Below are 18729 nucleotides of genomic sequence, written 5' to 3'. Positions count from 1 at the left end.
AGTTGCAATCCCGTATAGAAACGGGTCTTTGCTGAAGACACGTCTCTATAAATTTGTTCCCAAAATGTTGAGATGATTGAGTTGGTTTAAAGTACTAGATTACGTTTTTGGTCCAAAAGGGCGTGGGTTCAAATCTCACTCTCTAACAATTTTCACTTTTATATCATTTTCTTTTTTATTTTTATAAGGGTTTAAAAGACTAAGCTTGGACTCATAATTTTGTGATAATTGTACAAGTATAAGAATAATTCAATAATTCTATTATGGTTTTCTTTATTTATGAAAAAAATCTTGTTTGTGATTTGTGAGAACACTTTGACCGTTTGTATGTTTGGGGTAAAAATATATATCATGAAAACTAATAATTGAGGAATTTTCTCAATGAAGCCACATGGACATTCTCCTCTCAATTGCATGATATTCAAGGGTTTGTTGACCTTCATACCTCCGATTATAGATAACTAGCCCGATTATATGGGCTCAAGGGGATGCGAACTACCTGGTGGGCTCATGTTCGCGCGTGTGGATCATGTGTAGGAAAGTAAAACATATCTAATTTTGTGATGATGGGTTTAACGATAGGTTCCTAATCATGAATTGCATGTGTTTGCATTCCTGGACCACAATAATGAGGTCACTTACTAAGTATTTTTAAAAATACTCAAGTCGTGACATTGTTTTATGAATATATTTTTAAAAATACTCAAGTCAGGTAAAGACAAGGCACCCATGTATGGCTAACGAAAGCATCGCAAGTAAAGATTATGGTAGATGCATAGAATAGTGGAGACTATAAATTAGTATAGGGCAGGTTGATTTTCAATATTTACTTTGTTTTATTTCATATTTTGTTTGAATCGCTTTAAAGACATTTCTTTGAAACATGTAAGTTCATGACATTGTTTTATGAATATATTTTTAAACAATTATTGCCACATAAAAGATTATGTTAGGAAGATGGTAGCACCTTTGGGTTACTTAAAATTTAGGGTCAGGTTAACCATTAAAAACTAATAAATATAAATTAGATTCTAAATTTTAAACTAAAATATGAATTAGAATATATTTATTTTAAGAAACCCTAATCTCATTAAGAATTAGGAGATAATGATATAAATAAAATATCAAATTTAATTTACAAGGAAACATCCTAATTCAATTTTCCAAGTAATCAATTTTCAATTATAACATTTATATTCAAATACATTCAAAATATAAATAAGCCCACTAATATCTGTGGTGGAATTGGAAGGTAATAGTTGGTATCAGATCTCTAAGTTATGGATTCTTTAGACTAGTCGAGGTAAGCTTGGCAAGTTCCATAATCCCATTGCTGATGTCCTATCACCGTCAAGTATGCCTTACGAAAGATAATAAATTTTGTTGTTTTGTTATATTTATGATTTACCTGGCATGAAATGTGAATGTTAATTGATATATTGATGGTGTTTAGATTTAGTAATATCTGTGCTATGAATGGGGAGCTACAGTTTTGAAAACTAGTAAATGGTAGTAAATGCATGAAAATGATTTTGCTAAGGTTAGATGTTTCAGTTAGACGTCTTGAACATAGTTAAAAGAAATGCAGTGTTATGACCATATAGATGAAAAAGAATGTACCAACATATACTAAGAGTAAATCATTTTAAATGGAAATGACCAAGGAAACTTGATAGGCGACAATATTTTAGAGTCTGCTATAACTATTAAAAGTGGTAGTGTCGAAAGGAAATTTCATCACTATGAAATATGAATTTAAGTATCAATATGAAAAAAAAAAAAAAATGAGCCAACACCATAAAACTTGAAACATTGTATACTTAAACTGACTTATGAATGACATAAGTGCCTTTAATGGGAGCTAAGCTTTCGAAGCAGTGAGATGTAAAAAACCTCCCTACCTTGACACCAGTTGAAAAATTTTAAAACCACAACTGCAAATATGAAAGTTATGAGCTAATTTAAAAGTATCGAACCACATTTTGAATGAGACATTAAGATCATAGTCAAACTTTTATAGGTGTTCATGTAGATAGCTACAGTTTGAAATTTTCAAGATATCTTAAATTTAGGAATGATTGGGGGACGAGTCACCACAAAAAATACCCTTTGGTTATGTTGTCTTTCCATTATGATTATATGAAATGAAAATTTAAAACGAGGCCTTGAGGATGTATGAACAAAGAAGTAGATTATTGGACCTTTAGCAAGGCTTAAAATATCCGTTGGCTAGGATGACAGAGCTCATGTAAATTTTTAGAGTTCAAGTCATTAAGCGTCGAGATGGTATCAAAGCCTCAATTTTGTGAGGGACGAGGAGTTACTCAATCTTTAAGTATGATAGTGCTGAAAGTAGGAAGATATAAGAGAATTTCAGAGGAATTTGGAATATGTGATAGATGAGCCAATAGCACTTGTGTTCCAGGTGGTAAGACGCGGGAAGCGCAATAAGTCCGTTGGCAAGCTTGTGTGCTTAGTCATACGAAAGATTCCAAAGAAAATTTTATTAGCAACCTAACATCTTTATTAGAGATAAAACAAAGATTGACAACTTGTCAGCCACACAAGGCTCGCATGTGAATTTTCCGTGTTTGTTTTTGTCGATTATTAATCTTTTAAACTATTAGTTTGCTTAAGTTTTTTCTTAGTTTTAGAAAAACAAATGTCCCGCTAGATTTGATCTTATCTCTTAGTTTATTTTTTTCAAATCTACTTTCAAATCGGAAGTCTATAAAACGACTTCATCAATGTAAAGAGGGCATCGATTAGCCGATAGCTCACTCTTGAAAATCAATTAAGAAATTCTGAAAAAGAATTATTATATTCTATCTATCTCTTGTCTCCCATATCTTCATCATATGAACGAATTTCGGAGAAAACTCAAAAAAAATCAAATCATTTCAAATGTCTACTCAAGAAGAAGAAAGCTCAAATGAACATAGAAGAGAGAAAATCTCACCATTTCAAATACGGTCAATCAAGAATATTAGACATAATTGAAGATCAACTCCAAAATTGGACTATTCCAGAGGTAATCCTAAAACTATCTACCAAATTTCAACCTTCAATTTTACTCGAAGATCCTGCATCAAATTCTCATAATATCCCAATTCATAACAATAGGGAATCTTTGAATCTTTTTTCAAAATCTCTTATACTCCAACCTCGTGAAGAGTTTAATTATCTTCATGTTGATCTTGTTCAAGTTGCTGTAAAACTATTGTTCAGACTTGGATTAGATATTCCCGTCTTTATCTCTCTTCGAGATAAGAGACATGAAGACTTCTCAAATTCTTTATCGGGAATGGTTCGATCTACTTTAGAGAATGGACCAGTCTATTTCAATTATTATCCAAATTTTACTATGTCACTCAACGACTCACACATATTATCAGCCCTTATTCTGGACTTACAATCAAAAAAATCTGAACACCAAGGCTGGAACTCATTCTTTAGTCGTCATATTCAGGACTTATTATACGCTCATGAATACAAATATTTCTCCCAGAGCATTAAGATCCTCGTCAAAAGAATCTACCATGCTTACAGAGGCAAATATTGGAAAGTCTTCGGTCACTGTTCCAAAAACTCTCTCTTGGATCAAATAACCAGAAATACTCTCTGAAAAATAGGAGATGCAAATCTTCCAAAAAGAAAAAAAATCTCAAAACCCAGTCTAAATCATCGAACATGACGATGGAAGCGTTGAAATAAAATTCAACGAAGAACCTTTGTCAGATTCGAAAATAAAAGAATTCCTGAAATCTAGACCAAGCACTTCATGAGTTTGAAGATCAATGTATGACCCCTTAAAGGTAAAAGAGGTCAGTTATGATCGAAGAAGGGCATCAATCCACTACGAAGATGGCTCAAGATCTCCAACCCATACTGATATGGATACTCAATCCATAAGTCAGCTAAATGTTATTAGGGCTGATTTCTAGATAGACAAGGAATTTCTAAAAATAGATTTTATGACAGCTACCAACTCTTCAAAAAGAAATGCCTTTCTTTCAAACCTACAAAGAAGCTGAGCGAAATGAATTAAGGGCTTAGTAGTATTCTCATATGGAAGCCATAGAAGAAAATATACCATTCTTCGAATTGTTTGAAGAAAATATTTTGCAAATATGCACCTTGACTCAGAGGAGCTGGAAGACTACCATAAGAAGCGAGGTATATTCAAAACATCCTCCGTTGGAAGAAGTTAAATTCAACAACTACTACGGAAAAAAGGTCAAAGCCAGTCCTTTCAAAACTATTCCAGAAGGACTAGAAAAGGGTAATCCGACCATAGAGGATATCAGATATCCAGCATCAAAATAATTATTCAAATAAGATTTTATCCACGATTGCTACTCAACTTGAGAGTATCGAGGGAAAAATCTCGAAGAATTCTAGTACTTAGCAAGAACAAGCAGGCAGCTCTGTACCAAAAATCGATGAGTCAATCCCAATACTTAGACCGGCAAACCTTGACATATTTACGAAAAAGATTTCAAAAGAAGAGGCTGCAATGGCAAAGATGGAAGAAAAATTGGATAGGATTCTAAATCATGGAATAACACCTCAAGATTCATCTGTCAATGTCTTAATAATTACGACGAAATCAAGGAATCCAATAATTACGACGAAATCAAGGAATCTGAAGACGAGATTGTAAATGAGATAGAAGGACCTCTCTACAATCGAATTAAAAGGATCTCCAGAAGAAGTCAAAATAATACCAGTAATCAGAAAAAATGGTATCCTCAACCGTCTTTTTTGGATATTCAATTCGAAGAAAAGACGCTACAAACTCAAGCTCATTACGATGGTCTAGCAATCTATGAATGAAATATCGATGGATTGTCCGACTATTTGATAATGAATGTTGTCAATAAAATGATGATGGCTGCAGACGCGTATAAATTACAAGGCCATAAATCCGACCATCAAATAGCTCAAGTCTTAGTGACCGGATTTACTGGGCAACTCTAAGACTGGTGGGACGAATATCTTGACGAATCAACTCGGCAACAAATATTAAACCACTATGTCATTAGGCAACTACTCAAATCATTAAAGAAGAAGGTCCGTCAATCAGGACCGAGATATAACATGAAAGGGTAGAGAATGCTGTCAACACCCTCATTTATACCCTCATAGAATCTTCATTGGCAACCCCCTGAAGTTCCAGGAGAGATCCGCCGAAATACTCATGAACCTAAAATGCCCTACCTTAGGCGATTTTAGGTGATACCAGGAGAGATCCGCCGAGATACTCATGAATCTGAAATGCCCTACCTTAGGTGATTTCAGGTGGTACAAAGACATGTACTTCAGCAAAGTTCTTATTAGAACACATAGTTCGTTGAAATTCTAGAAAGAGAATTTCGTCAATGGACTACCAAAACACTTCTCAAGGAGGATCAAAGATGGTCTTAAGACAAAGTACAATGGAACAATTCCATGGCAAACTTTGTCATACGGATCCATAGCATCCTTCATCATAGAAGAAGGACTCAGACTTTGTAATGAGTCAAAGATTCAAAACAAGCTCAATTCTTCGATATCAAACAGAAAAGAGCTTGGTAGATTTTGCGATCAATATGGATGCAAGGGAATAGAAGCTCCCTCAACCTCCAGACGAAAGAAGGTTAAGACGCATCCAAAACTTATCATTCATACAGGCCTAGAGAAACATATCGGAGTAAACCCGTGCAGTCTCAGAAGCCAACATACTCAAGAAGGAAGTATATTCCTACAAAAACCCATAGAGGAAAGAAAAAGCAAACTTGCTTCAAATGTCGTGAAGAAGGACACTATGCTAACAAGTGTCCAATCAGAGGAAAGATCAATGAGTTGGATATAGATCAAGAGCTGAAAAATCAGCTATTACGACTGACCCTAACCAACTCAGAGCAATCAAGCGAGGGAGAAATCCTCGAACTCCAAGAAGAATCTGATTCATATTCTAGCACAGAATACGAATCAGAACAAGAAGGAAAAAGGACGTGCGAAGGATGCATAAATGTCCTTACCAAGGATCAAGAAATTCTACTCGAAGTAGTAGAAAAAGTTCAAGACCTAGAAATTCAACAGAAGATTGCTCAACGACTTAGGGATGCCATGACAATCTCTAAGCCAACTGAAAGGGAAGAAAGAAATCCCTACAGACTCCAATCTGTTCTCCAAAGATTTGAAAAACCGAGGGAACTCATTACTCAAGATTTACAAAGAGAGATTAATAATCTCAAACAAGAGGTACAGGCGCTAAGATCTGAAACCAGGTCAGAATCTTATACGCTTCGTCAAGAAATTCTCAATCTTCAGGAAAGGCTGCCAGCACAAAAGGAAACGGCGCAACCGAACCTGGATGAAGAAGATTTTCAAAGTTCCTTCGTTGGAGCCATCACCACTTCTCAATTTCAAAAATTGTACGCTCTCGTTACCTTAAAAATTTATGATTTCAAAATCACACTAAATGCTCTCATAGATACTGAGCCGATCAAAATTGCATTCAAGAAGGCCTAATACCTACAAAGTATTTTGAAAAAACTACTGAGGGCCTTAGAGGTGCTAACAACAACAAACTCAAAATTAATTACAAACTATCAAAAGTTCATGTTTGCAATGATGGAATTTGCTTCGTAAATTCCTTCCTTCTAGTAAAAGACTTAGGACAAGAACTAGTACTCCTTTCATTACTCAATTATATCCTTTTAGAATAACTGAAAAAGGGTTAGAATCAAAAGCCTTAGGAAAGAAAGATAAAATTTAACTTTCTTTACCCCATAGGATTAGCGAAATAAATAACCTTCAAAAGAATACAATTATTCAATCAATAAATGTATTAAATTATAAAGAAAAACAAATTTCTTTTTTGAAATTTCTTGAAAGAAGAAATTTCATTCAAAAGAATAGAAGAACAAATTCAAAACAAAACTGTCCAGTTTAAAATCAAAACTTTACGAACTCAATTAGAAAAAGAAGTTTGTTCAAATATCCCAAATGCCTTTTGGAATAGGAAACAATGTATAGTTGATCTTCCTTATATCAAAGCTTTCGAGGAGAAAAATATTCCTACGAAAGCCCGACCTATTCAAATGAATAAAGAATTACTAACATTCTGCAAAGCAGAAATTAATGATCTTTTGCAGAAAGGCCTTATTAGACCATCAAAGAGCCCCTGGTCATGTACGGCTTTTTACGTCAACAACCAGACAGAAAAGGAACGTGGAGTCTCGCGACTGGTAATTAACTACAAACCCTTAAATAAGGTTTTGGAATGGATTAGATATCCAATTCTACATAAATCAGATTTATTGCAAAGAATTTCAAATGCAAAAATATTTTCAAAATTTGACATGAAATCAGGATTTTGGCAAATCCAGATTTCAGAAAAAGACAAGTACAAAACGGCTTTTCATGTCCCTTTTGGACAATACGAATGGAACGTTATGCCATTTGGGCTAAAAAACGCTCCATCCGAATTTCAAAAGATTATGAATGATATTTTCAATCATTTTCAAGACTTTTCAATTGTTTATATTGACGATGTTCTAATTTTTTCTCAAAACATCGATCAACACTTTAAGCATCTTTAAACATTTTTTACGACAGTCAAAAGAAACGGTTTAGTTGTGTCTAAACCCAAAATTAAACTTTTTCAAACAAAAATCCGTTTTCTCGGATTTGAAATTCATTTGGGTCTAATAAAACCCCTTCAAAGGTCCATTGAGTTTGCCTCAAACTTTCCAGATCAAATTACAGATAAGACCCAACTACAAAGATTTTTGGGATGTCTCAATTATGTGTCTGATTTCCTTCAAAATATCAGACCCATCTGCAAGCCGCTTTTTGAGAGACTCAAAAAGAATCCAAAGCCCTGGACTGAAGAACATACAAAAACAGTCCAAAAAATCAAATCCCTTGTCAAGTCAATTCCGTGTTTATCGCTGATAAACCCAAGGGCTAGTTTAATAGTGGAGACCGACGCATCCGATATTGGATATGGAGGAATCCTAAAACAGTCCCTTGACAAGAAAGAATCCATTGTCCGTTTCCATTCGGGAATATGGAATTCTACTCAAAAAAATTATTCAACAGTAAAGAAAGAAATACTTTCAATAGTACTTTGTTTACAAAAATTTTAAAGTGATTTGATTAACAAAAGTTTTGTTATCAAAACCGACTCAAGGGCATCTAAATTTGTTTTAGAAAAAGATGTCAAGAATCTTGTGTCTAAACAAATTTTTGCTAGATGGCAAGCCATTTTATCTTGCTTCGACTTTCAGATTTTGCCTATACAAGGGATCGAAAACCCCTTGGCAGATTACCTCTCAAGAGAGTTCTTACTCTCAAAGAAAAATTCTCCCTAACCCATCTCCATCTCCCAGCAATGACCGGAAAGGAAGTGATAGAAAAAGGGAAGAAGCCCAATGCTTCTTCAAGCACACCTACTCCAATGACATCCGATAGCTATGCAATGGATTCTAGCTTCACATTGGTGACCAGATCTAAAGCAAAGCTTTCTCAAAAACAGTGGAGGTTATCACTCCGATGAGGCCTTCAGCCTCTTCAACACGGCCATCTGCCGTTACTCCATCGAGACCCACTGTCTCTTCCACTTCAAAGGGACCTTCTGTCCCCTCGACCTACTCGGACGCGGTTGTTCCCGTTCGTTTTTCTCCAGTTCCTGAAATGAAAACCTATTTTTAAAAATCTGTGTCTATACCAGAAGCTCTGGTAGAACCAGAATACGACGACCCGAAAATCGGCGAAGTCGTTAAAAAAGCCTATCCATCGGGATTCTTTTATATCCCAGACGATCTTCATAAAACCAGAAGGTTTTATGAATTCATTCTAGTCGACACAAAGTCCATCGAAATTACTCATATTCCGAGTCGCGATGATCCTTCGAAAATCGCGTATTCAAAATTAAAAATTTTTAAAGTCATGAATCCGACGTATTGGAATCAAGACCCATACACGGAAAAGACATTCTCAAAACCTTTTGTTCCTCATTCTTACTCATACAGAGACTATCAGATGGCATGGTTCAATGTCATTTGGTATCAAAATTACGAGCATTCATGGTTCATTCAATTCTGCCAGAATGCTCATAAAATTCATTATCCATTTTGGTTCATCAAATGGTGGAAAATGTTTGGATCAGCCAAAGATATATTTCCAGTTCCAATCCAAGAATCGTTCCACTATTTTGTTCAAAACATATTCAAAATCCCATTTCCATTGATCATGCGCTTTTGCGTATATTTTCAAATTCCTTGGATTTTAACTTGGAATTTTCAAATTAAAGAGACCGAAGACCAAATAAAACAGGTCTTCAAAATTATCAAAATCAAATGGTGGGATAAATATACTTATACCCACGCAGACATCGGTACAGGTCTGGCTATCTGAGAATGGCCACCTTCAGGATTTATCCAAGAAGAAGACCTCTGAATTCCTTAATTCAAAGTCGAGGCTACTCGCCGCATTAGCCCAGACAACTTCGAAAGCTGATTTTCAAAAGCTTCTTCAAGAAGCCACATCAGTCGGTTCAACGTCTTCTCCTTCTATTATAGAGGAAGAAGATGAAGACACGATCTATGATCTTAATGATTCATTTTTGGATTCACAACCACCTTGGTAGATATCATCATCTCAATGACTGAATAGTCGTTTAAAAAAATAAAATAAAAAATAAATAAATAAATAAATCCGTGAATGGAATATGTTCCCAGTTTTCCTTCTTTGGCACCTTGTCTATTTTGATTTTTCTTATTATTATTGTACTCTTTCTTTTTCATGTAAATACATCTATGTACATCTATGTAAAAATATGTATTTTGTTATTCTTCCTTATATCAAAAACTTCGAGGAGAAAAATATTCCTATGAAGGCTCGATCTATTCAAATGAATAAAGAATTACTAATATTCTGCAAAGCAGAAATTGATGATTTTTTGCAGAAAGGTCTTATTAGGCCATCAAAGAGTCCCTGGTCATGCGTGGCTTTTTACATCAACAACCAAGCAAAGAAGGAACGAGGAGTCCCGCAACTGGTAAACAACTACAAACCCTTAAATAAAGTTTTGGAATGGATTAGATATCCAATTCGAAATAAATCAGATTTAATGCAAAAGATTTCAAATGCAAAAGTACTTTCAAAATTTGATATGAAGTCACGATTTTGGCAAATCCAGATTTCGGAAAAAAACAAGTACAAAACGGCTTTCAACGTTCCTTTCAGACAGTACGAATGGAACGTTATGCCATTTGGGCTAAAAAACGCTCCATCCGAATTTCAAAAAATTATGAATGATATTTTCAATCCTTTCCAAGACTTTTCAATTGTTTATATTGACGATGTTCTGATTTTCTCTCAAAACATCGATTAACATTTTAAGCATCTTCAAACATTTTTTACTGCAGTCAAAAGAAATGGTTTACTTGTGTCTAAACAAAAAATTAAACTTTTTCAAACAAAAATCAGTTTTCTTGCATTCGAGATTCATTTGGGTCTAATTAACCCCTCCAAAGATCCATCGAGTTTGCTCCAAATTTTTCGGATCAAATCATGGATAAAACTCAACTCCAAAGATTTTTGGGATGTCTCAATTATGTGTCTGATTTCTTTCAAAATATCGGACCAATTTGCAAACCACTATTTGAAAGGCTAAAAAAGAATCCAAAGTCCTCGACTGAAGAACACACCAAATGCTCTCTAGAATCGTTGCAACGATCAAATATGATACCATAATGCTCATAAATATTGAATTAGTCTTGATAATCTAGTCACAAGTGTCGAGAAAATGCAAGTTTGAGATTTAAAAAAGCCTAGACTGTGGGAACCCAGAAAACCTCCACAAAATTTACGAATGACTAAGAAAGTTTACTAGTCTTATGTGCCAAATAACCCAAGAGCTAAGATCACTTTTATTTTCTCTAGTACATGACCAGTTTAATTAGTGATCTAGATTGGAACTACTAGTTTTTCCGTTGGATGGAAAGTATTCCAGAACCTAGTATAGTCGAGCTTGACCCAAATTGGTCACATAGGATAGTGTGAAGAGGCTATTAAGCTGCAATCCTCTATAGAAACGGGTCTTTGTCGAAGCCGCATCTCTATAAATTTGTCCCAAAAATGTTGAGATGGCCGAGTTGGTCTAAAGCACTAGATTAAGGTTCTGGTCCAAAATGGCGTGGGTTCAAATCCCACTCTCAACAATTTTCTATTTTTCTATTTTTAAGAACGGTAATTAGCGTTTTATTTTTATTTATTTTTTTTTTTTTACTCCATAGTTAACAAAACTGTATGAGATTAATTTTGTTCCAAACCGGGATGAAAACTCCTAAGCTTTAGATAAGGAATCGAGTTTTACCGAATTATGTAAAAAAAATATACAAAAATCAGAAAATATTAAGAAAAACATGATATCGTGAAGAATGTACCAAACAATTCAAGAAATTTCAAATTTAGGCAATGCGTGTCAAACAACCAGCGCAATCTTAAAAATGTTTTTGAAATTTAAAATTTATTTAGAATTGTGAAATACTAACGAAATGGAGTGGATAATCTAATAGGAAATGAATCTTGGAAACATTTGAAGTAACTTCGATGAACGAAAGCTTAGTGAACTCAAAATTTAGGAAACGCCGGCTAAAGCCAACCAAGTAAGTGGTCTTACTACAAGATAGTCTAGACAATTATTTAACGTATAAGAACACATGTTTTGTGGCACTAACTCGTGTCATTTATGCTTTATGCTGATAATGCTTTGATGATTATTTATGATGTATAACCTATGATATGATGTAATGATGTGTATGAGTTATATGATGACATTTGATGATGTTTCACGATGATTATGATGTGTTTATGATGACGATGCATGTTAATATGACTATGTAAGATGATGTTATTTCCTTAATATGACGTATTTTCCATATCAAAATAAGAAGCATGTTATGAATGTCATATTGCATTATGAGGATATTTTCATAGGACACAACCCTAGTTAATAATATTCATGATGATGAAAGAACAAAGACTAATGCATGTATATTACTTATAGTAATATAAGGATGGAATTAGGGTTGTGTCATAAAAATATTTTTAAAGATGAAAAACCATAAGGACCTCATGCATTTCTGTGTGTACATATACATCGGGATACTTCCCCTTTTACGATGATGTGTACAGATGCGTATGCTACGAGGATGATGGTGATCATGTCATGCATGACACTCAGGGGTCTGTTGACCTCCGGACGTCACAGCGAACAGCTAACTCGACTATGATGGGTCCAGGGGGTGCGGACAGCCTAGGGATTCACGCTCGCACATGTAAGTCGTGTGTAGGAAAGCACTGCGCATTCAATTTAGTCCGAGCTGAAGGCCACCCCTACGATGTTTTAAAAATAGATCCCTAGAGCATGACTTGCATGTATTTGCATTTTCACGGCCCCTATAGTGGGGTCACTTACTAATTATTCTTCGAAAAACTCAGGCCGTGTGCTACATCATTTTTAGGTAAAGGCAAGGCTCTCATGTACGGTTGACGACGACATCGCAATCAGAGACCATCACATGTACATAGGCTAGTAGCATATTTAAATTCTAAGACTTACGTTTGGATACGTTTTTATGCATTTCGTGTTTTTGGAATTATTTATTATTATCGTTTTAATTTTTGTTTCTGAATTATGTTTTTGAACACGTAAGACCATGACCATATTTTCAATGATGATGATGTTATGCTTATATTGAAATCATGATTTTAATAATGATGTTTTAAGAGCTAAATTCCACATAAGAGCTTAGGTAGCAAAAATCTAAGGTCGTTACGTGTGCGGTGACTAAGAATGCGTGGGGAACTACGAGAGAAATTTTAGAAACTTTTGAGCTTCTAGTAAGCAAAACAATGAGCTCGAGAAGGAATGCAACACCCAAGTAAGTAGCTTTTCTGAATTTCCTCAAGTATTACTTGTAGGGATCGTTACGACATGGTAACATGCGAGCATATTTTGCCTTATATTGTTAGAATATGAATGATGTTATCTTTCTATTGAGCTTTCATGAGTATTTAGATGATGTATTTCTTATGATGGTCTCCCTAACTAGGCATTTATGACTGTACCAAGTTAAGTTTATGCGCCAGAGCTAAGGCAGTTTAACGTTGACTTAGGTAAGTATATTTCCATTGCAGCAGTGATAAAAGATGATACCATAGTGCTCCAAAAAATTGGATTAGTCTTGATCATCTAGTCCCAAGTGTCCTGAAAATGTGAGTTTGAGATTTAAAAAAGCCTAGACTTCGTAAACATCTAGTAAACCTCCATAAAAGCTAAGGATGACTAACAAAGCTTACCGGCCTTATGAACAGTCTGCCAAATAACCCTAGAGATAAGATCACTTTTTATTTTCTCTAGTACATGACGAGTTCTATTAGTGATCTAGATTGGAACTATTAGTTTCCCTCTTAGATGGAAAGTATTCAAGAATCTAGTATAGTCGAGCTTGACCCAAGTTGGTCATATAGGATAGTGTGACGAGGCTATTAAGCTGCCAGCCTTATAGAAATGGTACTTGGCTGAAGTTACGTCTCTATAAATTGGTTTAAAAAATGTTGAGATGGCCGAGTTAGTCTAAGGCACCAGATTAAGGTTCTGGTCTGAAAGGGCATAGGTTCAAATCCCAGAAAAAAAACTAATTAAAATTTGAACGTTTGTATGTTTAGGGTAAAAAATATATATATCATGAAAACTAATTTTTGAGGAATTTTCAGAAGTACTAATCTCAAGAAATGAAGCCACATGGACATTCTCCTCTTGATTGCATGATATTAGAGGGTTTGCTGACCTCCATTCATCCGACTATAGATAACTAGCCCGATTATATAGGCTCAAGGGGATGCGAACTACTTGGTGGGCTCACGTTCACACATGTGGACCATGTGTAGGGAAGTAATACACATCTAATTTTTTCGAACTGGAGTTCACCTTTATGATAATTTTAACAATAGGTTCCTGATCATGAGTTGCATGTGTTTGCATTTCTTGACCCCAATAGTGGGGTCGCTTACTAAGTATTTTTTAAAATACTCAAGTCGTGTGCTACTTCTACTTTTCAGGTAAAAACAAGGTACCCGTGTACGGCTAATGAAAGCATCGCAAGTAAAGATTATGGTAGATGCATAGAATAGTGGTATTTAAATGTTTTATTTAATATTTTGTTTGCGTCGCTTTAAAGACATTTCTTTGAAACATGTAAGTCCATGACATTGTTTTATGAAGATATTTTTAAATGATTATTTTCACATGAAATGTTAAATCGTCAGGAAGGAGAGTATAAGGTTTTGGTTTCTTCTGCATCTTACTCTTCAATCCGGTTAGCTGCAACTCACAGAATGCCCCGTATAGAATTTTTGTGAGTTTGTAGGAGAAAACGCCTCGAGATAATCGATGCCATAGGTTTGTGTGAAACCTCCCAGATGCTATGCTCTTCCTCGACGTCCCACAGCACATCGCATTCAATTGAAATGGTAGCACTTTTAGGTTACTTGAAATTTAGAGTCGTTACAGTTATCCCATCAGAAACTAATAAATATAAATTAAATTCAAAATTTTTAACTAAAATATGAATTGGAATATATTTATTTTAAGGAAACCCTAATCTCATTAAGAATGGGAGATAATGATATAAATAAAATATCAAATTTAATTTACAAGGAAACATCCTAATTCAATTTTCCAATTAATCAATTTTCAAATATAACATTTATATTCAAATACATTGAAGATATAAATGTACTAGCCTAGTCCCACTAATATCTACGAGAGGTGGAATTGGAAGTTAATAGTTGGTATCAGAGCTCTAGGTTATGGATTCTGTAGACTAGCTTACGAGGTAGGCTTGGCAAGTTCCATAGCCCACTGCTGATGCACTATCACTGTCAGGTATGCCTTACAAAAGATAACAAATTTTGTTATTTTGTTATATTATAATTTACCTAGCATGGAATGTGATTGTTAATTGATATATTGATGGTGTTTAGATTTAGCAATATCTGTACTATGAATGGGGAGCTATCGTTTTGAAAACTAGTAAATAGTAGTAAATGTATGAAAATGATTTTGCTAAGGTTAGATTTTTCAATTAGTGTAACGACTCTAAATTTTTCATATTTAATCTAAGGTCATTACTATACCTTGAAATGCAAAATTTACATTAAATGAGCCCTGATCATAAATGCGGCTTACCCTCGCCTTTTATTGCCTCGTGAAAGAGAAAACGAATACAAGGGAAAGAAAGGAAAAAGAACAATATTGAAATAAAGGAAAAGGACCAAAACTGAAATGAATGTCTTACCCTATCCTAAGGTTTATTATGCAAATACAATTCAACCTATGCTAACCTATACTAATGATGCAAACTGAATTCAACCTAGACTACGAAACGGAAAAATAACTACCCTATGCATGTGCCACGGTCCCGGGGTGTTCGATGCCGTCGTCGATGTCACATTGGTGTCTTGCCCTTATCTTAAAGAGTAAAGTAGCACGATGCTTGAATATTTCTAGAATACTCAATAAGTGGCCCCCTATCAGGATTATGCAACAAACACATGCAATGATATGATGGGACCTATATTTTTGTTTCGTTTTTCCTACGGTGCTGTCCTAACGGGTAAACTTTGGACGTGTACCATATACTCTACACACAGCCCATACGTGCGAGTATGGGCTCACCAGCTAGTTCGCACACCGCTGGGCCACTTTCCTTATCCGGTGGGCATACTCTGGGAGCCCCTTATGCCGGAACCCGTTAGAACTAGTAACCGTCACGGCAGCGCTATGCAAAGTATAACGGTCGTTGTCCTGCCATTGGATGTACACGTCCGTACCCTCGTGATGGGATAGGGGTATCCCTCCAGATGCATGAACACACATAATGCATGATGTAACGACCCGAAATTTTCTACTTAATTTAAGGTCGCTACTGTATACGTACCATAAACATGGAATGCGGAAGACTTCATTTAAATTCCATAAAACATAACCTTTAACTTAAAACACAGCTATGGACTTACCTGTTTCGAAAACATCTTTAAAACGACACAACAAAAGACTCGAAATAAAATAAATAAGCGTTTAAGTTTAAACATCCTTCTATCCTAAGTCTAAGAAAATAAATGCCACTATCCTATGCATGTGCCATGATCTCGAGTTGCGATGTCGTCGTCAGCCATACAGGGATGCCTTGCCTTAACCTGAAAAATGTAGTAGCACATGGCTTGAGTATTTAAAGAAATACTCAGTAAGTGACCCCACTATTGGGGTTAAATGCAACAATCACATGCAATGAAATGATGGGACCTATCTTTCGTTTCGTTTCGTTTCATTTCGTGTCGTTTCGTTTCGTTTTCCCTACGGTGTAATCCTAACAGGTAATCGTGGACGTGTACCATATACTCTACATGCAGCTCATACGTGCGAGTATGGGCTCACCAGCTAGTTCGCACACCGCTGGGCCACTATCCCTAGCCGGTGGGCATGCTCTAGGGGCCTACCAGGACCCGTTAAAACTAAAATCGTCATGGCAGCGCTATGCAGGGCATAACGATCGTTGTCCTGCCATTTGGATGTACGCGTCCGTACCCTCGTGATGGGATAGGGGTATCCCCCCAAATGCATGATCACACAATATGCATGAGGTCCCACTAGTCCTACAGTCATCATTTAATGAACATAACCCCGTGTCACGTTTTCATGCTTACATGTCATTCTCATTCTCATTCCGTTACATATCATACATATTCCTAGCGGGGTTATGTATCATGCAATTTACTGTATTTCATGTCATACAATTCATTCAGTTACATTCCAATACTCATACAACAAGTCATAATCGTTCAAGGACCACACATCATTACATGCATTACACATCACATCAGACTAAAAGCATACATTCACTTTCACATAACTACGTACTTAAGCACAATAATCTAGCATACAATGCATCATATTATAAACAAGTCATAACGTAAACACTTCATAGTCATATCGTTCTCTAACTTACCATAGCCTTAACGTTCTTATAGCTATCACGGACATATCATTACGTAACATACCTTAGTCATATCATCACCAGAACGTATCCTAATGTCATCGTTCTATCAATCTATCACAAACCTATCCCTTTCTACCCATAACCTAACCGTATTCTTTCATCAATCTCTCCTATCCATAGCACTCCGGTGTGTAACCTAACTTTAACGTTTCATGAACGTATCTTACTCCTATCGTTACATTTCGTTTTGTGCATCCTTATCGTATCCTATCTCAAACATCTCCTAGAGCACATCGTACCATAATTATTATCATACAATCCACATATTATAACATAACATAACATATAGGAAGCATATCGATCCACAGACAATTCACACATATCAATATATATGACACGTGCAGAACCACAGGGCACGTGTCAACATCAAATATAACCATGCCGATAGTAAGGTCACTTACCTGGCCAGCTTAAGTCGTTGTCACGAATATATCTTTAATTAAAGTTCGATTCCGTCCTTTGAAATCCGAGTCAACCTATATGAACCCATGACATTAGTTTCAGGTTTGAACTCTACAACATTCTTTCTCTTATTTACATTGGTCCATTGTTAAAAGTCTGAAATGTTATATATCTATAATGATATTATTATTAAAAATCTTATTTTTCATACTGTTGTATAAGAGAGTAGATACAGCTTTTTCAAGTTATTCTAGGCTTTATTACTCTCTGTAAACTCTCTGTATTTACTGTTTACCTTTTCCCTCTATATTTAGTTTATGGTTTTTAATTTCCTAATCTTTTTTTTTTTTTTTTTTTTATCTCAGTGTTTCCTATTCAAAAGTTTTCTTGGCCATTCTATCTAATCTATTCATTTGGCTACTGATAAAAATTTAATCTAATATTACTAATCTGACGTGATTGACTAGAATTGTATAAATGATTGACATTTAGTTTCCAACTCAAAGCTACATCATTGTAATAATTCAATGAAGATCTAGTTGTGATTTCTAAAAAATTAGGATAAAAGAAAATAATGATTTAATATATACCTTGTTGATCAGATCTATCTTCACGTAAATCTCTGGTGAATCTTAACTGGGTAAAGGTCATTCTCATATTTTTTTTTCTCAAAGTAAATCTTACCATTATTGATTTTCTGTTTTGCCGTAACAACTGTTACTTTGCTGGCGGATAGGTTGAGGAGAGATAATTGTGGGAAGGGATGAGAGGTTAGTGGAGAAAAATGGGGAAAGATTTTTTTTTTTTTTTTTTATAATTAATTAATTAATTTTTTTTATTATTATTTTAACTATTTTTATAATTATTTTTATTAGTTTATTTCTTTATTTATTTTTGGGCTATTACACATGAGGTCCCCATTACTCCTACATTTAACATTAACGAACATAACCCCCTTGTCACATTCCATGCTTATATGTCATTCTCATTTTCAATTTACGTATCATACATATTTCTATCGGGGTTATGTTTCCAGACAGTTTACGGTATTTCATGTCATACAATTTATGCTGTTTACATTCAAATATTTCATACAATCATGCCATAGTCATTCAAGAACAACATAACGTCACATGCATTACATAACACATCAGACCAAACAGCATACATAGCATACATTCACGTTCACATGATTACGTTCTTAAGC

At 35.0% G+C, this 18729-nt stretch overlaps 1 non-coding gene across 1 annotated transcript; it reads left to right on the top strand.

The window, feature by feature from the left end:
* The first annotated feature begins 11135 nt into the window (after positions 1-11135).
* TRNAL-AAG (transfer RNA leucine (anticodon AAG)) lies at positions 11136-11216 on the top strand. The gene has a single exon. It is a non-coding gene; the product is annotated as a tRNA-Leu (tRNA).
* The last annotated feature ends 7513 nt before the right edge of the window (positions 11217-18729 follow it).

The sequence above is a fragment of the Cucurbita pepo genome, chromosome 2, assembly GCF_057944985.1.
Source record: "Cucurbita pepo subsp. pepo isolate OVF chromosome 2, ASM5794498v1, whole genome shotgun sequence".
NCBI lineage: Eukaryota > Viridiplantae > Streptophyta > Magnoliopsida > Cucurbitales > Cucurbitaceae > Cucurbita > Cucurbita pepo.
The sequence above is the reverse complement of the archived record's forward strand: the minus strand, read 5'-3'. Positions and strand labels throughout refer to the sequence as shown.